The sequence below is a fragment of the Hibiscus syriacus genome, unplaced genomic scaffold, assembly GCF_006381635.1.
Source record: "Hibiscus syriacus cultivar Baekdansim isolate YM2019G1 unplaced genomic scaffold, ASM638163v2 tig00110160_pilon, whole genome shotgun sequence".
In the NCBI taxonomy this organism is placed as follows: domain Eukaryota; kingdom Viridiplantae; phylum Streptophyta; class Magnoliopsida; order Malvales; family Malvaceae; genus Hibiscus; species Hibiscus syriacus.
In genome coordinates, this window is record NW_024062608.1 from 4,779,469 (window position 1) to 4,803,403 (window position 23,935).

At 33.7% G+C, this 23,935-nt stretch overlaps 1 pseudogene; it reads right to left on the reverse strand.

Annotated features, from left to right (window-relative positions):
* Positions 1-20,088: 20,088 nt before the first annotated feature.
* Positions 20,089-21,471, reverse strand: LOC120216295 (annotated as a pseudogene).
* Between the last annotated feature and the right edge of the window lie 2,464 nt (positions 21,472-23,935).

Below are 23,935 nucleotides of genomic sequence, written 5' to 3' on the forward strand. Positions count from 1 at the left end.
GTAACTCTCAATCATTTGATATTGAATACTTACGCACCTAACATTTATGGTGCTCGAACCCGATACCTAAAGGAATAACGACAATTCATTTACTACTCAAATCACTTGATTCGTGCTTAATAATATCTTTTTAAAGTTTTTAATTTTCCTTTTTAAATTCAGTATACATATTATTATTATTATTATTAGAGACAATATCAAGCTAGGCTCACCCAAATACCTTGATTGATGATGGTAGATATCGGGGGTCCATTTACTGGTTATCTCATACAATTGATGTTAAATGAATGATGTACTTGTTTTTTGATATGACGCCTTGGTCTCATGTACAATGAACTTTTTTTGCCTATATGCTTTCAATCTTTCTTTTCTTTTCCAATTTCCTTTAATTTCTACTTTTAAGGTTTCAATTCAAGTGAAGGTATTTATTGGTCCCTCTATTATACGAATTGCTAAAATTACTCCCTACTAAATGGATGTAACCTTCTTTTCCCAAAGTAAATGGATCGATTTGGAAATAAAAAGACTAGTTTAAATTACTCCATTTAGTATTAAATGTATCAATTTGATCCATATATTAGTAAAAAAATAATCTTATTTTTTTCACAAATTTAACGTTTATTATTTAAAACGGTATCAAAATTGGTTTTTCCATTAACAATTCGAATTCAAACAAAAGATTTCACTTGAATCATAAATGCCATAAAATATCAGGATCGAGTAAAAAAATGGAGAAATTGAAAACCAAACTCAACAGTATGACTTATGGTTTATAAAGTTAAAAAATATTGGTTACCAAAAGTTGAACCGAATTCTGTTATCATTTAACCTATAATTTTTTTATTCTTTTAATAATATAAATTTATATTTAAAATAGTTTAAATAATATAAAAATACTATCTAAGAATTATCGTTTTCTTAGTCCATCTTTTAAGAAAATATTTATTAAAAATTCCTTGAAACTTTACGAATCAATGTTTAAAAACTACAAAATAAAGTCCAAAAACCTAAATTAAATCGGACCAAATGATCATGGATAGTTCGAATAATTTGACCAATCCACTTAAATTCAATCCTAAATGCCTAGAGAATGCATATATTCATTTTTGTGGGTGTATATCCTTGATAAGCCTAGCTACACATGCATGCAAAGAAAGTAATTGAAAAAAAAGAATAAATAATAAAAATGAAAGAAAAAGAATAAACGCAAAGCACCAAAACCCAAAACATAGTATTGTTTGCATGAACAAAGTGGAGCATACCACCCCATGTGTTAGCTGCTCGAAACAAATCCCAATATGTTAATATAATTAATAATGATTAAAGAATAAAGCATTTAATTGTTGAATAAAATAATTAAACAAAATCAAAGTTGATCAAAAAGAATAATTAAAAAACTAAAGAGTGGAGGTAAAAGAGGTGTATTAAAATAAAATAACTGAAACGGAGAAAGAAGCAACAACTAGATTCATTTTCCCAGGTTTTTTTTTTGTATAAAATACTTGTGATGCTTTCGTATGTCGTCATCCATGCAAATTGTAGTTGCCCTCATAAGTGGCAAAAGGGTCTTTAAGAAATTGATATTAAAAAATTGTGGGCGGTTGAAATATTTGACCTTTTAAAAAATAATTTTTTTTATAAAATTAAAATTTCAAATAAAAAATTAAATTAATTGAAATATGAAATAAAAAAATTAAATTAATAAACCGAGGAGCTAAGCCCGAAGGGATGAGAGAATTGGGTAAGGCGAAGCAGTTTTATATTCCCTACGGTCACAGTTTTAAAGAAATAGGTAGAGTGGATGAGTTGTCACCAATCAACCGGCTCCGATGAATTTTTTGTTCTTTTTATGGGGATGAAAATGACTTCACCAACATAATGGGACCCACATCACATGCCCTCACCCAATACCTGCATTTCGTAAAAGTGATATTAACAAATGGGGCCCATTTCATTACAATATCAATATATAGGGGTTTAGTGGGTTTATTTATTTGTATACAGAAAGGGCGGTCTGATTGTCTCTTAATGAGTTTATTTAGCGATGAATGTTGAACTGTTTAATATGCGTGTTTATTTCGTACCTCTGAATGATTTAGTGTTGACTTATTTAGTAAAACAATACTGAATGATTTAGCACGTAAGTACATTCTGAATGATTCAGAGCCATTATCAAACATGTTACATTCAGAGTTAATTCATACAAAGTCTCTGAATTATTTAACATTTGAATCATTCAGAAGTAAACAAACAACCATTTAGATTTCATTATTAGTTTTGTTACATGTAAGTTTAGATTCTCTATAATTTTTTCAATTTCAATTTTTATATTTTTCAAGTCCCAGTAGTTGCAAAATACATTTTTTTTCAAAATTATGTTATACATTTTTATATTATATGTAACTTATAAATTTATTTTATGCAATTTAGTTGTTTTAAGTTCGTATAATTGAATTATGTTATTTAAATTAAAAAAATATTTTAAAAATATATAGGAATTAAATTATAGTATATTGAATAAATTGACAATTTGACCTAGAACTTATTTAAAAGTGTTTTGGGTAATTTAAGTTGATAAAGTTAATAAATCATATTGTATCATTCATTCATTTATATATATATATATATTAATCTAATTGAATCAAATATATTAGTTTCAATTAAAATAAAAATATTAAAAATATTTAATTAAAAAATTATTTATAACTTAAAAATAAATTTCTAATTAAAGCACATAAATTAGATAGCGCACACATAGACACGTAAAGGAGAAAATATTAGTATGATAAATTGGCTTTGATAATATATATTTGTGTTAAAATCATAAATCTAAGATGACAATATGAAAATTATTCCTCACTCTTCATTGAAAAAAAACATTTACATATTGTAGACATTCATTTTGTCCTACACATTTATTATTATTATTATTATTATTATTTATTATTATTATTATTATTATTATTATTATTATTATAGTTAAATAATAATTATTTTTACAAAGTAAGCCTAAATATTACAAATCGGGGCCCAAATACAAAACAAATTGGAGGCCTAGTTACAAAGCAAATTCGGAACCCGATCTAGGCCCAGAACCCGGTTAGGGGTTTTCACACATAGCTTCTAGCCTGTCGTAGCTCTCAACTGTATGATATGGACCCATCCAACGGTCCAGATCACTCAAGACTTAGGGTTTTACCCTAATGATGTTATCTTATTCGCCGCCGCCTGAAGCTCCACTCAGCTACTGCCACACAACCACCGCCACACCGACCAAATCGAAGGAGATCTGGGTACATTTAATGCACCCAGCCAACTCATCTTATTCATCTAGCCGCCCTTATGGTGTGTCACCACTATAGTCCCGGTGACTCACCGGGCATCATCCATCCTACCGGTTAAAAGGGAGCACCACGAGGCTTATAAAAACCCAATCACCTGCAAACAACAAAAAGAAAAGCAAGGACAAGACAACCATTTGAACAGAAAACAACAACAGAAAAAAAAAGAGAAACGAAGAGACCAACGAACCAACAACAACGAAAAAACACGAACCAACAAAAGAAGAGAGGAAAGAAAACTTACCATCGTCAGAGAGATCCAAACGTCGCTGGAAAGTCATTTGTTCGTATGTATCTTTTTAGATCTAGTCCGATTGACTAGTTTTTAGGAAAAATGGTGCTCAGATTCGGCCTTAGGGAAGCCCGAGGATCATTTGGGTATTTCGATCGAATTCTAGCCACGGTGTACGGCGGTTGGCCTGGTGACCAGCTTCCCTCCAGCGAGGGAATTAAGAGAGAAGTCAGAGCTTCTCTCTCTTATAGAGAGAAGTAGAAAAAGAAAATGAGAGATTGAAGGCCTTAGGGCCGGTTTTGGGGTATTTATATCCCTTCCCAAACGACGTCATTTTGAGGATGGATTATCTGTGTATTTAGTGTATGGGTAAACCTTGTCCACCGTCCCTTCACTTTGTAATCTTTACGATTTGGTCACTGAAATCATTTTCCGTTTAGTTTAATTTGTATTTCAAATTTTAGTTTGTTTCCATTTTAGTCACTAACTGTATTTATATAATTTTGGGTAAATATTTGATTTAGTCCTTTAATTTTAATAGTTTTTATGTTAATCCTAAAATTTAATTATAGTTAAATTACCATTTTAGTACCTAGATTTTATGTAATTTCTATTATAGCTATGAATTTTGATTATATTATAATTTAGTCCCGAATTTTAATATATACAATTTTTAAATAATATTTTTGGTTTATTTACATTTGAAGTACCTAATATGATCTTGTATAGTTTTTAAATTTAAACCCTAAATTTTATAATTTATTATTTTAATCTAATATTTATATATTTAATTTTTACTATGTATAATAATTTTAAATGTTATTTTACTTGAGTAATTTATAGAAGCACACCTTAACTAACAAGGAGTGTGTTTCTAAGGATTATTCGTATAAAACAATATCCCCTTTTTATTTTTCTAAAAAATGTTATAATTTAAATATTATTTGAATTTGCCAAATTTAATATTTAGATGACATATAATCGTGTAAGTACCAATGTTTTGGCGTTGTGGAGGTGCTAATCCATCCCCACACGTAATCGACTCCCGAACCCTTTTTAAAATGAACCTCTGGTCAAACGCAGATAAATTTTTTATCTTTTAAAATTGTTTTTCTTAAAATTATTTTAAAATATAGTTTTAGGTATTCTGCCTATCTAACTCAAAGGTCGATGGCGACTCCAAAATTTTCTATTTATGTATTTATTTTAAAACTCGACATGTTCCCAATATTAAGTTGGACTGATCCTTGAAAAAGCCTTAAAAAGTCGGCAGGGATCGTTTCGACAGCTTGGTGACTCCACTGGGGATTTTTTTAAAGAGTCAAGCTATAATCGATTATACGTCATGTTTTTAGTTAAAAATGGAAAATATGAATGATATTTGTTTTTGCATGACATCGCATTTTTTAGCCATACTAATTGATTAGTTTTTGTATTTCTGATTTCTAACCTTTTTGGGTTGATTATTCATGGATCGAGGTAAATGATTGTGAGTTACCCCTCACATACTATAGCTGTTTGAATTTGAGAGCCTTCTAACTGTGCTATGTCTCATTAGGTAGGGGTGAACGCTACGCTTACGTAAAAAAAGTATTTTTCTCCGTATGGGCTTTAGCAAGTAACCTATAGGATACATAGGCCTCATGTTTACGAGTGAAACATCGAGTTTCCTCACATGGATATGGGGAAATGAATCCTCTTGAATTGAACTTAATCCGTTTAAGCCTATAATGGGTGAGGATCGAGGGTCTGGCAGACTCAAAGGGGCATTAGCAAAGAATAATTCGAGTACCCTGTTAGTAGTACCGAATTTTTACCCGTTTTATATTGAATTTTTGTTTGTAGGGGAAACTCATTTTAACCTTTTCCTCGAATATATTTATTTGTTTTGCATAAGCATGAGAATTAGAAAATTATGAAGATAGGTTTTATATCTATATACCAAGCTTGAGAATTAGATATCATGTGGTTAGGATTGTTTTCTTGTAAATAACAAAGCATGCCAGGGTAGATACCATGTTGGGTATAATCTTTTCTTTCCATAAAATTGATTGGTACTAACCATTCCTCTTGTCTTGTTTTTATCTGTCTATTATTTGTATTTGTATTTTCATTTTTGTTTTGTATTATTTTATCAATTTATATATGTTTTGTTATTTGTACTAACTTGCTTATATTGATTTCTTTTTGCTTCCATTGCACGATCATGGCATAATCAGAAGGTGTTAATTTGAGAGTGGTCATCATAATAAAAGGTTTTCATAATGGACAAAGGGTTTCATGATCAAGTAAACTATAACATAGCTAGGGAATGGCTTCTTGAGGAAACTCTGAGGATAGTGGAAAGCTATGCACCCAAAGATCATATGTCCGATGAAGAGCAAAAGGAGATACGTGAAATAAGATGGAAAATTTCCAAAATGATGGATAGAATATATGCTTTAGGAAAATATACTTCTACACAAGAAGAGAAAGATATCGATAAACATAATCCAATAATGTCATATGCACAAAGAATTACTTTAGAACAAGTGAATCCTAGTTAATCAAAGAGATCGCTCACGATCACCATTCGTATCAACAAATTGTTTGGAAATACTAAAAAGTTGGTGCCCATAGATGAAAAGAAGTTATGCAATCAGAAATCATCGTTATTTAAAAGTATGCTCTCAATGTCGGAGACTCAAGTTTAATCCAAGACGAGAGGTGGCTCTCATTTTGATTCTATTCCAATATCATATAAGGATTTGTACAAGAAGCTACTAGAAGCCCGAGAGGTGGCTCCGCATTATGTGAAATCTTGGCAACCTCCGTATCCAAATTGGTATGATATCAATGTTCATTCTGAATATCATGTAGGAATTCAAGGACATTCCATTGAAAACTGCACCGCCTTCAAGCATCTAGTCCAAAATCTTTTGGATTATGGAATCTTAGAGTTCAAGATAAAAGATCGACCTAGTTTGGTAACGGATTATCCTATTAGATTGATACAAAAAATGTTCAAAGGTAAGGGTATTAGTAGGGCATCTAGAAGGAAAAAGAATATTTGTTGAACTATGAGGCTCAAATTCATTATTTGAAGATTGAAAACGATACATTGAGTGCAGAGATGGAAGCCATGCGTAACAATTTTCAAAGGATCAGTAAATCCTTTAAAAATGCTGGTATAGGAAACACCCCGAAAGAGTAGACAATAGGGGTCACTAAACTGAAAAACAACGTTGAACATTGGAAGAAGAATTGCAAAACACATGAAGGTCAAGCCAATAAGTTCTCTTATGATTTATGAATTGCTGAAGAAAAGTGTAAAATAGTCATCATCGATTTGGAAAGATGTCAAGCCAAAAACAAGATGTTGAATATGGTTATATCCAATGTGGAAACCTCATATTAACTCCACAAGCATGAGAATGATGCTGAACTAGAAGCCACTAGGGTAAAAAAACAAGACATTGATGAAGTTTGTGGATGATTATGGAAATCTTGTACGAGAAATTAATTGCCACAGAGATTCTCTTATAAGGAAAAATGAAATGTATTGTCTGCAACTCTGAGAATTGACACAAAAGATGCAGGAAAAAGACAATGTCATGAAGGAAGTTGCTACCCACGCAAGCAATATGGCTCATACGATGGTTGATTTAACTGGCTTTACAAGAGAATTAAAGCAGATTCACAACTCAACACCTGAGCATGAGTGGAAGTTAATTTGGCTTTTGAGAGGGATAAAAAAGTTAGGACTTAAAGTAATTCATTATTTGTAAAGTTCTTTTGATGTATCGAAATCTTTTGTTCTAAATGAAAGTTGTTTTAAGATGGTCACTCTAGAATAATACCTCTTGCATACATGCATTTGCATTGCATTTGTTTATTTAACTATTGTTACATGCATTAATTATAAGAGCATAAAAATAATCTTTGAGGTGTTTTGTAACATTAATACCAAGATCATTCATTCATACTATTGTCTCATCATCATGAGCAAACATGGAAACAATGGAGCAATCTCACGAGGAATCACAAGATCGATGGATTGGGTTACAACAAGATATGAGGAATCAAACATCGAATTCTCTACAAGACAAATCAAATCAAATGATCCAGGTGCTAGCAACCAAGGCTGCTGATAGAAGGAAAATATTTGCTAAAGAGCATCAGTGCTATCAGAATAATATATTGAGAATGATAACATACCCTGGGCCATCCCACTCGAACCTAAAGAATATCCTCATTAATCATAAGCAATCTGAGGATGGATTCAAACAACTGAAGGAAATAATTGGGGATATGAAAGGTGTTAATGCCTCCCATAAAAAACTAGAAATAAGAGAACTGAACTTGGTCCCAGATTTGGTCATCCCACATGAATTTAGGATGCCTAATTTTGAGGAATATGATAGCACCAGTTGTCCCCTAATCTATCTGAGAATGTTTTGCAGAAAGATGGAATGGTGCCTAAATATCAATAATTTGCTAATTCACCCCTTCCATGATAGTTTCGTTAGGCCAACAGTAGTATGGTATAACCGTTTGAACAATAAGCATATCAAGAGATGGGTTGGTCTAGCTGATGCTTTTTTGGGACAATATCAATATGTCAGAGGTTTAGCCCTAAAACGTCAAGACCTTCAAATATGAAAGCCAACGAAAGCTTTAAATATTATACCTTAATATGGAGAAGAGTGGCAACACAAGTTCAACCTCCCATGTTAGAAGAAGAAATATCATATATGTTTCACGATTCCCTTCCAGTTCCTTTTTTTGAGTTAATGCTGGAAAATTCGACGAATGAATTTGAGTATCTTGTGAGAAGTGTAGAATTAATTGAAAACACAATCAATGAAGGAAACTTACAAGTAACTTCCAAAAGCCCAACCGATCAAAAAGCTAAAACTGATTATGTGAATGAATGTCACATCCAGAGCCCCTGCAATCGCAAAAGAAAATGAGCAATTAGTTGTTCGGACCGACCAAAGAAAGTCTCACGATCAAGAAATACTTTGAAGGTGTTTCAAACTTCTATCTCAGATCTATACCCTCATTTGATTAAAGGTTAATACTTCACACCAATGCCAATGAAAGTGTCACCAAACCCTTCTACCCACAACTATTATCAAAATAATGTTTGTGATTTCCACTTAGGGGCATCTGGACATTCTACACGGAATTGTAGGCCGCTGTTAAAGCAGATAGAGATGCTTGTGGAAAATGGGACGTTGACACAAGAATTATTGGAACAGTGGATGACGAATTCGAGTAGGGCCTCAAAGCACGATATGTAACATCTGATTGAGTCAAGTGACATTGGATTAGATAAGAAATAATAACATCCATCTTGAAGCTTTATCTCATTTACAACATCTTGTTTGAATTTTTTTTTGTCTTTTCTCTGGTTTTTTATAAGATTATTTAAATAAATTTTTGTTGCTTTAAAGATGGTGAGCATTGAATCAAATTTGTAACCTTGCAGTTCTTTGAATATCAACTGAATTTAAAACTCTTTAAGTAATTAGAGTTATAAATCTTTGACAAAAGTGACAAGGTTGAAAACTGACAAAACAAGGATCCTCAACCTTACCCCAGAAAATACACTCAAGCACCATACTATTTTCTTACAAATATAACCTTCTCCTTTTATAAGGAAATGAATAAGAGGCTTGGTATTCAGATATTCATAGGAGCGGACAACATGGGGCATTTTTTGTGTATGACATTGCAAAACCGACTAGACTACTCTTTTGTTAAGGACGTTCAATGATATCATAATCTTCACAGATAGAATAGTCGAGTAAGTGAATCTAGTTTAGGTCAGTTGCTTGGAAATTGAACTCTAAATATGATTTTTTTTTTTACTTTCAACAACACCTAGACTATAACAGGTTATTCTTAACAAGCTTAAGAAATTGAATCCGTATACCAGAATATAATATTATATGTATACAATAAAGCTTGAACTGTCCCTCTAGAGCAATTGGTTAAACACCCAGCTTTATGGATAAGATTTAGCTAGCATGATAAAGGTGATTATAATATATATACAATAAAGCTTGCGATGTCCTTCTAGAGCAATTGGTTAAACGCCCCGAATTTATGGATAAGATTCAGCTAGCTTGATAAAGGTGATTATAATATACAATAAAGCTGAATTCAGCTAGCCAATTCATAGCAAATTAAATCAAATAAGGATTTTTGGTAAAGATGGACTAAGCGAGTTAAGGAACACCTGTAATAGTCAATTTCACACAAGCACTCAGGAATTTCGTTTTTAGATCGATATTTCTGCATTGCCTTTGTTAGAGGAGTCTACAAAGCTTGAACAAATGAAAGATTTTAGAGAACCGAAATAGAAGCGTTCTAGAAAGTCTAGTAATTGAATATGATAGTTACGTCATTTTGTCCGCATTTGATTAAAATACCAAGCCAAGAAAGAGGGGCATGTCGTAATGTTCACAAAGACCGAAAAAGAAAAAACATATTTGATGACTAAAACCGTTGAAAATAGAAAGGCCAACCTGAAGCCAACCCATCAATTTTTATTCTTGTGAAATAGCTATAAATCTTAAAACATTAATTTTTTTAATTTTTTTGATATTTTATGAACTCATGTTTATAATTTGATTCAATTGTGAACCTGAATTGAGGGGCAATACTTTACAAAATTCTTTCATTCTTTGATTTCTAAAGTAAAAGAAAGAAGAAAAAACATTTTGAAACTGGACAGTCTCAAATGCGAAAAGTCCTTGGAGTAGGTGAGCCCCTTTCTACCTCTATTGGGGAGAGAGAATAAGCGATGCCAGAACATGAAGCACTTCACATTTTTGAAAGCAAGTGGTCTGAGAGATTATAAGGAATGGAGGATAGAACTTGTAACACTCCCTTGTGACTTTATCAGTAACCTGTCAAGAAGAAGATGATCACCTTACTCAGAAAAGGGCACATATCTTAGATCATATAAAAAATGTAAGACATTTATGTTAGAAGGATTGATCACTTCTTAACTGTTAGTGGCCACATGAATAGAAGTCCTCAAGCTATTTGAGAACACTACTGTTTAGTGACACCAAAATGAGAACATTTAAGATTAAGATATTTGGGCACGAAGAGAGCCACGAGTATCCTCATAGGGGCATTACCAAAACTAGACCTCGCGGGGATCATAATATTCAAATCAAACAAACATTTACGACTTGTAATATTGGGAGTATTTTTAAGGCCCATATCATCCAGAAATTATAAATATTGGGGTACTTTTAAGGCCCATATCATCCAGGAATATAAGATCATTGAATTGAGTGAATATTTCCAATGACCTAGAAAGGTATGAAGAATGAAAATGGTGAAACAGTGAAAGTGGAGCTTACCATATATGATCATTTTGTCCATCATACAGTTACATTATTCTGGTATTTTACATGCATTGATGTTGGTGAGCCAAAGCGTCCCACTTGTATTCCCACTGAATTTTGGTGTTCTTGTAATGTTATACAAAAGCTCTGAACATTATGCAAAAAGTTTCCCTGGTTGAGAAATCTAGGTAGAAGACACATGAAAGGATAAATATGTTATCAAATGCTTTATGAACTGATAACTATGGTGTTGTGATCATATGGTGTTTTCATGTGTTGACCCAAGATGAAGTTTGTATTCTACAACCCCAAGGTTAAAGGTAAGAAATGGTGAAGATTTCTTTACACAGATGGGGCGATGAAATTTTAACAACAAGAAGCTAGTGGAGCCAACTAAGGTTGAACGAGGGGCTATTGTTAAATTTCTCGGCACGATGTGACACAAATAAGTCTTGTTAGAGATTTAATTAAATGTGGAGACATGAAAGATATTAGAATAAACCCTCCCTTTGATGTGTTTCAAGAGTCAAATTAGAACAGACGATGCTCTCTTAGGATGGTAGATCTTTCTTTTAAAGATAAGAGTTTTATTGGATTTCCACAACAGTTCAGGGACAAAAAGGGAAACCAAGGTCATAATTTTGACTGCAGCAAGAATTCCAGAAATGGAATATCTCTTCTAAGACTTTAATGCAAACGGAAGACACAACGATATAAGTTGATCAAATGGCTCTTCAAGGATACAAAGTTTCAAGCATAAGTTGTTACAGTGATATCTGAAGTAAACCCTGGAAAGGAGTGATCAAGTGGAAGAAGACCAAGTTCGCCATTTTGGAGTCAAATGAAGATTGAATCAACATTTATGCATTCATAAGAACATCATTTGCATAAAATAAAAATGCATTAAATTGATACATTTAATTGCATTCGTGTAAACACATGGTTTTTAGAGATATTTATATGAAAAGAGAAGATTCATGATGTCAAAATAACTTACAAGTGAAATGTAGAATTCAAACATTAAATGCAAGAATCACATTAGGAGAGGCAAGACCTAAAGAATATATGGGCGTAATCCACAGAAGAAGCATTATTTTGAAATGAGGCATGTTACCCAACCTTTAAGTTGTTTTGAAAATGAGAAATTATCAAATTTTCTCATTTAATGTTTTCAGAAAATGAAATTCTTGAAAAGTAAGAAAGTGATTATCAAAGTTTCTTACCCAGTAAATTATTTCCCAAAATTTGTATGTCCTTTGGGCCATCAGTAAGTCTTTTGAGCATAATGATTAAATCATTCGGGTCATCTGTAAGTCTTTCGAGCAAGATAATAAGTCTTTCGGGCCGTTCGTAAGACCTTCGGGTAGGATGTTTTCGCATGAAAATAAAAAAGTAATTACCAAAGTTTCTCATTTAATATTTTCAAAAAATGAAATTCTTGAAAAGTAAAAAGCGATTACCAAAGTTTCTTACCTAGTAAATTATTTCCCAAAATTTATAAGTCCTTCAGGCAATCAGTAAGTCTTTCGAGCATGATGTTTAAATCTTTCGGGTCATCTATAAGTCTTTCGAGCAAGATGATAAGTCCTTCGGGCCATCCGTAAGACCTTCGGGTAGGATGTTTTCACATGAAAATGAGAAAGTGATTTCCAAAGTTTCTCAGTTAATGTTTTTAGAAAATGAAATTTTTGAAAAGTAGGAAAACAATTACCAAAGTTTCTTACCCAGTAAATTATTTCCCAAAACTTGTAAGTCCTTCGGGCTATCAATAAGTCTTTCTTGCATGATGCTTAAATCTTTCGGGTCATCTGTAAGTCTTTCGAACAAAATGATAAGTCATTCGGCCAACCGTAAAACCTTTGGGTAGGATGTTTTCACTCTTTGTTATTCTTGACTTCCTCGTGAAGAGAAGTCAACCTTTGTTATTTATAACTCCCCAGTAGAGTCAATCCTTGACTTCTTCGTTAAGAGAAGTCAACCTTTATTATTTCTACCTCCCCAGTAGAGTCAATCATTGACTTCCTCATGAAGAGAAGTCAATCATTGACATCCTCATGAAGAGAAGTCAACCTTTTTTTATTTTTGATTCCCTAGTAGAGTCAATCCTTGACTTCCTCGTTAAGAGAAGTCAACCTTTATTATTTCTGACTCCCCATTAGAGTCAATCCTTGACTTCCTCGTGAAGAGAAGTCAACCTTTATTTTTTCTGACTCCCCAGTAGAGTCAATCCTTAACTTTCTCGTTAAGAGAAGTCAACCTTTATTATTTATAACTTCCAGTAGAGTCAATCTCTGACTTCCTTGTGAAGAGAAGTCAACCTTTGTTATTTCTGACTCCCCAGTAGAGTTAATCCTTGAATTCATTGTTAAGAGAAGTCAACCTTTATTATTCCTGACTCACTAGTAGAGTCAATCCTTGACTTCCTCGTGAAGAGAAGTCAACCTTTATTATTCTTAACTCTCCAGTAGAGTCAATTTTTGACTTCCTCACGAAGATGAGTGAATCCTTGACTTTCTCGTGAAGAGAAGTCATCCTTTGTTATTTCTGACTTCCAGTAAAGCCAATCCTTGATTTCCTCGTGAAGAAAAGTCAACTTTTGTTATTTCTGACTCCCTAGTAGAGTCAATTTTTGACTTCCTCGTGAAGAGAAAACAATCTTTGTTAATCACTTGACTCTCCAATAGAGTCAATCCTTGATTCCCTTGTGAAGAGGAGTCAATCATTGACTTCCTCGTATAGAGAAGTCAACCTTTGTTATTCCTGAATACCTCACAAATAGAATTCAATTTTTCAGATTTGGTCTTCCTAAAGAAGCAATGAATCAAATCAATCTCAAGTCTGATCTTCCCTAAATGAATAGTAGAGCATATACATCTTCCAAAATTGATATGAATACCCGAAAAAGAGGCACATATCAAGTTTGATCTCCCCTGAAAGAAGAGTGGAGCAGATTTCCCATTAAAGCATGAAGTCAATTGGACGAAAACTCTTTGTCTTTACGTCTTTGCCCTATTCTTATTGACACAAGAATGAGAAAAGAAGGACAGCTGTAGACAATCATTTTTGTCTTACATATTTACTATTATTATTATTGTTATTATTATTATTAAATAATTATTATTTTTACAAAGTAAGCCCAAATATTAAAAATTGGGGCCCAAATACAACATAAATTGGAGGCCCAATTACAAAGCAAAATCCAAAACCCGATCCAAGCCCATAACCCGGTTAGGGTTTTTCACACATAGCTTCCAACTGTCACAACTCTCAACTATAGGATCTGGACCCATCCAACAGTCCAGATCACTCAAGACTTAGGGTATTACCCTAATGATGCTATCTCAATCTTTGTCGCCTGAAGCTCCACTCAACTACTGCCACACAGCCACCGCCGTACCGGCCAAACCGAAGGAGATTTGGGTGTATTTAATGCACCCAACCAACTCATCCTATTCATCTAGCCGCCCCTATGGTGAGTCACCACCATAGTCCCGATGACTCACCGGGCTTCATATATCCGACTGGTTAAAAGGGAGCACCACGAGGCTTATAAAAAGCCATATCACGTGTAAACAATGAAAAAGAAAAACAAGAATAAGACATACATTCGAACAGAAAACAACAAAAGAAAAAAACAAAGAAACAGATAGACCAACGAACCAACAACAACGAAAAAACATGAACCAACAAAAGCAGAGAGGAAAGAAAAATTACCATCGTCGGAGAGATCCAAACGTCGCTAGAAAGTCGTCAGTTCGAAGGTATCTTTTTAGATCTAGTCTGATTGACTAGTTTTTAGGAAAAAATGGTGCTTGGATTCGATCTTAGGGAAACCCGAGGATCAATTTGGGTATTCCGATCGAATTACGGCCACCATTCATGATGGCCGGCAGTGGTCGCGGGTATACGGTGACCAGCTTCCCTCCAGCGAGGGAATAAAGAGAGAAGTAGAAAAAAAGAAAATGAGAGATTGAAGGCCTTAGGGCCGGTTTTGGGGTATTTATATCCCTCCCCAAACGACTTCGTTTTGAGGAGGGATTATTTGTGTATTTAGTGTATGGGTATACCCTGTCTGTCGTCCCTTCACCTTGTAATATTTACAATTTGGTCACTGAAATCATTTTTTTAGTTTAATTTGTATTTCAAATTTTATTTTGTTTCCATTTTAGTCACTAATCGTATTTATATATGATTTGGGTAAATATCTGATTTAGTCCTTTAATTTTAATAGTTTTTATTTTAATCCTAAAATTTAATTATAGTTAAATTACCAGTTTAGTACCTAGATTTTATGTTATTTATATTATAGATATAAATTTTGATTATATTATAATTTAGTCATCGAATTTTAATATATTTAATTTATAAATAATTTTTTGGTTTATTTACATTTGAAGTACCTAATATATTAATTATTTACTATTTTTCCTTGATCTTGTATAGTTTTATAATTTAAACCCTAATTTTAATAATTTATTATTTTAATCCAGTATTTATATATTTGTTAATTTTTACTAAGTATAATAATTTCAAATGTTATTTTACTCGAGAAATTTATAGAAACACGCCTTAACTGACAATGAGTGTGTTTCTAAGGATTATTCGTATAAAATAATATCCCCTTTTTATTTTTCTAAAAAATGTTATAATTTAAATATTATTTGAATTTGCCAAATTTAATATTTGGATGACGTATAATCGTGAAGTACCAATTTTTTGACATTGTCGGGGTGCTAAATCTTCCCCACACGTAACCGACTCCTGAACCTTTTTCAAAATGAACCTTTGGTCAAACGCAGATAAATTTTTTATCTTTTAAAATTGTTTTTCTTAAAATTATTTAAAAAAATATTTTTAGGTATTCGACCTACCTAACCCAAAGGTCGGTGGCGACTCCAAATTTATCTATTTATTTATTTATTTTAAAACCCGACATGTTCCCAATATTAAGTTGGATCGATCATCGAAAAAGCCTTAAAAAGCCGGCGAGGACCGTTTCGACACATACAAAAACTTATATACAAGCAACTGGATTAAACTAACAAACAATAACAAACTACTAACACACTAACTACCTAAGGAACTTAACACTCCCCTCAAGTTGATAGGTAAAAATGTTTTTAACCCCCAACGTGGAAAGTAAATAATTATGTTGCTGAACACCCAAGGACTTAGTTAAAATGTCTGCAAGTTGACTTTCAGTAGGCACATGCTTCATTTGAATGATGCATTCTTGAATTTTTTCCCTAACAAAGTGATAGTCTATTTCAATGTGCTTTGTTCGTTCATAATTGAATGGATTCGATGCAATATGTAAGGTTGCCTTGCTGTCACAAAACAACTTCACTAGCTTCATCTCCTTAACACCTACTTCAACAAGCAACCTCTTTATCCATACAACCTTTGCTACAGCAACTGCCATGCCTTAATATTCTACATCTACTAAAGACCTTACCATTATACTTTGCTTTTTTTACTTCCAGAAATTTGAGTCTTCAAATTTTATCCAGTATCCAGTAATCGACTTTCTTGTCATAGGATAACCAGCCTAATCTGAAACATAATAAGCTATCATTTGGCTTACATTTGACGCCTTTAATAAAAGTCCTTGTCTCAAGTCTTTCTTGATGTATCTAACTACTCTCAAAGAAGCTTTCATGTGAGATTGCTTTGGATGTTGTATGAACTGACTCAAATGATGTATTGCATAGGTGATGTATGGTTTCGTGTTAGTTAAATAAATCAACCTACCAATTAGTCTTTGAAAGTTTGTTTTATCTTCCAACAAACTATCATTGATATGTTTCTGTAATGCTTCACCATATGCAGCAGTGGTGAGTTCTAAATTCTGTTCCTACAGGGTTGAAGATGCTTTTACACCTAAACTAGATTCCCCAATTAACTCAAGAGCATACTTCTTTTGATTTAATAAAATTCCCTTATTGGTCATCAATACCTTTAGACCAAAAAAGTATTTTAAAACTCCTAAGTCTTTCATTTTGAAGTTCTTGTTCAAGATGCATTTCAACTCCTCAATCATGCTGACATCATTTCCAGTTATTAACAAATAGTCAACATATATAAGCATTACAACTATTTTATCTCCTTGTCTCTTGGTGAATAAAGAATAGTCAAACTTACTTTGAATATAACCAACTGCTAACAAGGCCTTTTTCAATCGAATATTCCACTATTTAGATGTTTGCTTTAACTCATACAGTGATTTTTGCAGCATGCAAACCATTTTCTCCCTCTTGCTACAAAATCACTGTGGCAATTCCATGTAGACCTTTTCATGCAAGTCTCCTTGCAAAAAAACATTATATGCCTCTATTTGGTATATGCACCAATTAAACATTGAGACAAGAGAAAGAATAGTATGAACAATAACCATTTTAGTAATCAGGAGAATATATCAATGTAAACAACTCCTTATTGATTATACCCTTTTACAACCAAGTGTGCCTTATCTCTCCACCTCACTTGAGCCCTTATATTTAACCCTATAAATCCATTTACAGCCAATTGGAACCTTCCCTTGAGGTAAGGGAATGACAACCCATGTATTATTAGATTCTAATGGCTGAATTTCTTCTTGCATGGCATGTTTCCAAAAAGGATTAGTGATAGCTTCTGAGAAAGTTTTAGGTTCAACAATAGAAGTGGTAAAAATAAAAATTGATGTATTAAGAGAAAGATGAGAATATGAAAAGGAAGACTAACATGAAAGAGAGACATATTAGTAAGAACAAAGAAACCAAGATGGTGTTTCTTGAGCCCTATAAGACTTACAAGTAACAATAGACACAGTTATAACAAGTTGTAAAGAAGCAGAATTTTGAATAACACTATTTAGAATGATAGGTTCTGTATCAGGGATACTTATTGAAACTGGTTATGGTGATGTAGACTCATAAAGTTGAGGTTTAAGAATAAGATCTTGGGATGAAAGGACAGTAGGTTATAAGGTATTTGGTGAAAGAGAAACATGTTGTGAAGGAGGAACAAACTGTTGAATAACCAAAAAATCAAAATCTGGAATGTATGGGTTAGAAGGAAAAAGATTCATCTTAGAAATAATAGATTGATGAAAGGGGAATATATTTTCCCTAAAAGAAATATCCGTGTTAACAAAAAAACTTTTCTATTGTCAAGATTAACCAGAAGATAACCCTTTTGTGTACATGAATAACCCATAAAAACATAAGGAATAACACAAGAAGAAAATTTACTTTGTTTTTAGGTGTGGTTCCAAAATAAATACACCCAAAAACTCTTAAATATGAATAAGAATGTTTTTTCCATTCAAAACTTCAACAGAAGATGATAAGCAATTAATGAGATAACAGGCTGTTAACACACATTCTCCCAAAAACTTAATAAGGACTTTAGATTGGAAACGAAAGGATCTAGCTATTTCAATGAGATGTCTATATGTGTGCTCGGTAACACCATTTTGTTATGATGTGTGAACTCAAGAACTTAATGTATTATTCCAAAAGAAGTAAACAATGGGCTACATTCAAAACTAAAAGGTTCAGTTTCATTATCACTGCGAATGATATTGACATTAGTTGAAAACTTAGTTTTAACAAGAGAAAAAAAAAAGCTTTTAAGAACAACAATAACATCTAATTTAAGTTTTTGTAAGTAAACCCTTGATATTCCAGTGCAGTCATCCGCTATGGTAAGAAAAAACCTATGTCCATTATGAGTAGGAATATGATAAGACCCCAAAAGTCTAAATAAATAAGAAAAAAATGGCTTTCTAGACTTGGTGTGACTAATTATAAATGATTTCTACATTTTCTAGACATGGGGAAAATAGAATAAATTTTAATAAATTGTGGATCAAATTTATTATCATGAAGAACACTCATTCTATTTAATTTGGGAATAGGGGCATGCTCTAACTGAGAATACCAAATGCTTGTTTCATTAACAACCGATATCATACATTGATGGGCGTGGCAGCATTTGACAACATACTATTGCAAAAGAAAAACATTTAGGGAAAGAGACTCAAATTTGTTTTGTCAAGACTTAAACAACTAGAGACCACCAGATTGCTTACCAATCTTCCTCATCCATCTAGTGGAGAAGTCCTGCAACATACAAAAGTTTGGGTAAAAAATAACAGCACATTAGAATATCTGATTAATTTTGATATTAAAATAACGTTTGGACTAAAATTTGGCACTACCAATACATCATTAAGAACATGATTAGATTCGAGTTGATATGAACCTGTATGGGAAATAGAAGAGGTGTTATCATTTGGTGAATGAACGGATCGTGATTCAAGTAAACAAGAAATGGACAGAAAAGAAGAATCAGATAATACATGTTTTGTGGAACCTGAATCCAAGATTCAATCAATTGATCTGTTTACCAATGATCGAGTGAGAGCAATACCTTCCATATTAACCGCATGTATTACCAAGCATAACAGTCGAATCAGACACTGGACCAAGACCACCTGAAAAAGTTCGATGAGATTCTTCTTGAAAAAATCATCAAATATGCCTAGTTCATAATAGGCAGAGGCTGCATAAGTGATAGTTGACTTCAAACCGTGGTGTATGACTCATTCAATCCCCTTAGAAATTGGAATAACTTCTGCTTCTAGAGATGTCTAAACTTTTTCTGTGTATCTTCACATTAACACGAGGCAAAAAGGACCAGGGCTCCATACTCATCCCATAACAACTTCAGGAGATTGAAATAACTAAAAACAAAGAGATCCCTTTATGTGAGAGTCGCGGTTGTCTTTCGCGTGGGCCTAGAATTGAACTTCGACTTAAAAAATGGGTTAGAGTCGTCACCGATCATTTTAAAAATATTTAGGTTGATCAGACACCATCTTATATGATCTTCATTTTACCAGAAATATGTCAAATTCAGGAGTCGGTTACAGTCAAGGAAACATTAGTACCCTTGAACTGCCCTTTCGGTACCGTTTAATTTGTCGGTTGTCTTAATTGTGAAAATTAAAATTTAAAAACTCGATTCAAGTTAATTACCTTTGATCGATTAAAATATTCCACTAAAAAATTAAAAATGTTAGATAAGAAATATTAAATAAATCAAATAGAATAAACAAATAAAATAAAAATTTTAAAATTTAAAATTTTAAAAGTAATAAAATAAACGAAAAAAAAACCCATTATAATTGAAGGACCATAGGGAGGATTCCGAGTTTCCAAAGTGTCTTATCGGTGTTTTGTTCCTGCCAGTAATGGTATCTTGTAGTGACATTAGCTTTCCTCCAGGCAACTAGATCGAAAACATTCATGCCAAACGCCTATCCACATGCTTGCGGGTCGAATTTCGAGCTGATGATGGGATTTGAGAAGTTCAGATACTTATAATAAGGATGATATGCTTCGAGATAAGTCTCCACTGCCCCATTTACATTCCCATGCAAATCCAGTGAGAATTGCGGCGTTAGATCTTTCTGCACAACAACATCATCATCAAGAAATACTATCTTCTCAAGTTGAGAATAGATCTCTTGTATGTAAAACCGAAGGTGATTCAACAAGGCAATGTATTTCGGCTTCCGCAATCTCGGCTCAACATCTCAATTTTCTTTAAAATAATAGGCCCGTTAGTCTACATCAAGTAGCTGCTTTACGATGGGAACGTAAGAAATATTGAACCAAGTAAACTCCTCGATGTTCTACACCTCTATCATGGCCCCCTTGAAGTCATTACTTTGGAACCAAGCTTGCATAGCTCCATAGGTAACCCCATTAGTGATAATGTGGAAAACCATCTACTTAGAATGATCAGCATTGGAAATCGTAGAATTAACGACAACTGAGGTAGCAAGGACATTGTCCGAAAATATGCAGAAATGATAAAGATTGTTGTCAACGAGTCGAGGAGTGTTTCTCCGCTCGTTTGAGAGGTCTTGAAGGGGCAATCTTTTAAGCCAATCAGCGGAAAGCTTGAGAATTAGGCAGTGAAGACTCTTAGGAAATACCTAGGCAACCAATTGTCCAAAAATCGTACTCTGAGCAGTTGCGACATTGGTTCACTCTTCAAGGGCTTGAATATGATATTTCATTGTCACTATCGTAGTAGCAATGTCATAATGAGCATCTTGTGCCTTACATAATAAAGATGATTGACGGGTAATTATTGGCTCCGCTTCCTCCAGTGTAACAGGCCTCATTCTCATTGCAGCTTTAGAAAGAAAAAGCTGGCAACTCTGAATCATCAAACTTAGCTCCCAGGCAAGGTAAAAGTTGTGCTCTTTTGCAATTATGACATAAGCTTTGGCGAGTGTCATTTGTTCTGCCAACTGCCGAGATAATGACGTAGCACCCAATATTTCTTCAGTAAAGTTTAACTTCTTACGAACACCCTACTCAATTCTTGAGTGTTCCTCATCAACAGGATGCTCGACCCGATCTTCATTATGATTGTGATGAACTACGAACAAAACCAAAACAGCAACAACGAACAGCCCAAACAACGCACAGATCCATTGTGAAAACCTCCTTCAAACCGGGCACCGGTAATCAGTGGCCCGCCTCCACATCTTACAAATCAAATACCCTCCACAATTCGACCACTAAATCGAGGTTTCTCAAATATCCTTCTCTTCAAATTCGATCATAAACGAAAAATTTCAAGGGAAATTTTGTTACACAATCACTCCACCACTCTTCTTTTTTTTACACTCTATGAAAGCTCAAAACAAACAACGCAAAAAAGACAACAACAAAGACCACTGTGAGGTCTGCTTTTAGTGCGAATCAAAGGCCTATATGAATAAGAACAGACGGTTACGAGATCTGGGTTTTCTTTGTGTTAGCATGAAGAGCAAAAGGTAAAGACTTTCACAAGAGAGGAAGAGTTTTTTTTTTTCTAGAAATGAAAGAAATGTCCATTTGGGATTGGATTTGGTAGGCGGCGATTGCATCAAATCTTTTGGTTTCCTTGTTTTGTTATTGTTTATAAACTACAAACAGGCCACCTTGCTCATCATTCTGCTTCATTTTTCCTTTTTCCTTTTTGCTTTCTTCCTGATTTATTTATGGTTGTATGCATGTGGTAGTGGTAGAGTAGGATTCGTGGTAGGGTAGGTTTTTTAGTGGTGGGGTAGTGGTGAGATGATGATAGTGGTTAGGTAAATTGTGTTTCCTGTTTTTAGGGGTTTTGTGGAATGGTGAGGGTTGAATATTGGGCATGTAAAAATATTAATAATAATAATAATAATAATAATAAATAAATAAATAAATAAATAAGTAATAATATTTTTTAAACTCGGACAGAAATGAGTGTCTACAGCTGCCCCTCTTTGCACATTCTTGTGGTAACAAGGATATGGCCAAGACGAAAAAAGACAACCAGTTTTTGTCTGATTCTCTTTTTTCTTATTTGACTTGGGGGATGACACTACTCATAGGTAATGAAGAGGTCTGGCCATCTAAGGGTGATAACACGGTTCTTGTGACACTAAGTCGATCCATTGAGCACGATATACTTCTTCGTGAAGTTGAAATCGTGGGTGACTTCTTCGTTCTGAAGTTGAGTTGAACTGTAAAATCCTGAGCATGATATCCTTCGTCGTGAACTTGAAATCGTGGACTTCTTGAGTGCGATAACCCTCGTTGTGACGTTGAAACCGAGCTTAAAGCATTAGGAAATAGCTCATGCATTGTCTTCTAGCCCAATATACTTTGTTGTGAAGCTGAAATTTTACCTGAATGAAACAAGTTTTTTATTGCTGTGTCATAGATGAATCATTCATCGTGAAGTTGGGTCAATCTTTTGGGTATGATATCCTTCGTTGTGAAGTCGAAATCGTAGGTGAATCAAAAAGTGGCTCTTTACTTCCAATCTTTTTCAACCTTGGTCTTTTTCTCGATTTAAAGATCTTAGTGTGAAAATTTGATTGGAAAGTAGTTCCTTGCTGCTACCTTGCAGTAAATACATCTTCAAGCTGAATGGAATCGAAATCGAAGGCTCTTGTTGACAGATAACTCTTCTCGCCTTGAGTTATGCTGTACTGGGCTAGGAGATAGACCCCTGTTGTTGTAGATCACTCATTTGCTGTGTAACTAAGTCAATACATTTGGACACGATATCCTTCGTTGTGAAGTTGAAATCACGGATGGCTCATTCGCTGTGAAGTTGAGCTTTGAATTGGATGTCCTTCGTTGTGAAGTTGAAATCCATTCTCATATTGTATTGCTTCACCAAATTGGTTTTGTGTAACCCCCCACAGACCGATAAGGGTAACCAGATCTGATTCGGGGTGCCACAGTTGGGCCACCAAAGCGACTCACTGTAAAAATAGCAGAAAATTTAAAACTTTTATTGAAACGTGTAACTTATAAAATTAGTTATCACTATTTAAAAATAAAACAGATTTCCATACTCGTATATAAATCAAAATACAATTACATGCCCCCTAATCACATGTACCACATTCTGCAACTACACCGGAAGAACTCCCTTACTGAAGTCAATAGATGCACTGGTACAATTCTTTTAACCTGAAAATGTGAGTAATAGAGTGAGCTTTGAAAAGCTCAGTAATGCAGAACTACCAGATGATGTTGATGAACGTGAAGATACAGATAAACATAATTTTCCTTATTGGTTCAGATATTTACAGATCTTTATGTTGAGCTGAGGTCCATTGATATCGCATGTAGTAACAAATAGTATTCATTTCAGATGAAAATATTTCGGATGTCTAGGTTTTCTAGTGTGTTCCTAAAAATCATGTAACTTTTCAGATCTTTATATATATATATATACCCCCATCTGTCAAGTCCAAAATGTGTAGGTTCCCCAGAACCATACACCCACCGACAAGTCTAGTATGGCCCTGAGCACACAGCCGAGGAGCCGGTAAGTAAGGCCCTGAGCACACAGCCGATGAGCCGGTAAGTAAGTCCCTGAGCACACAGCCGAGGAGCCTCCAGCTATACTTCCTCCAACATTACCCCCTAGTAAAACATGTTTCGTCCGTAAACGGATATATCAAAAAT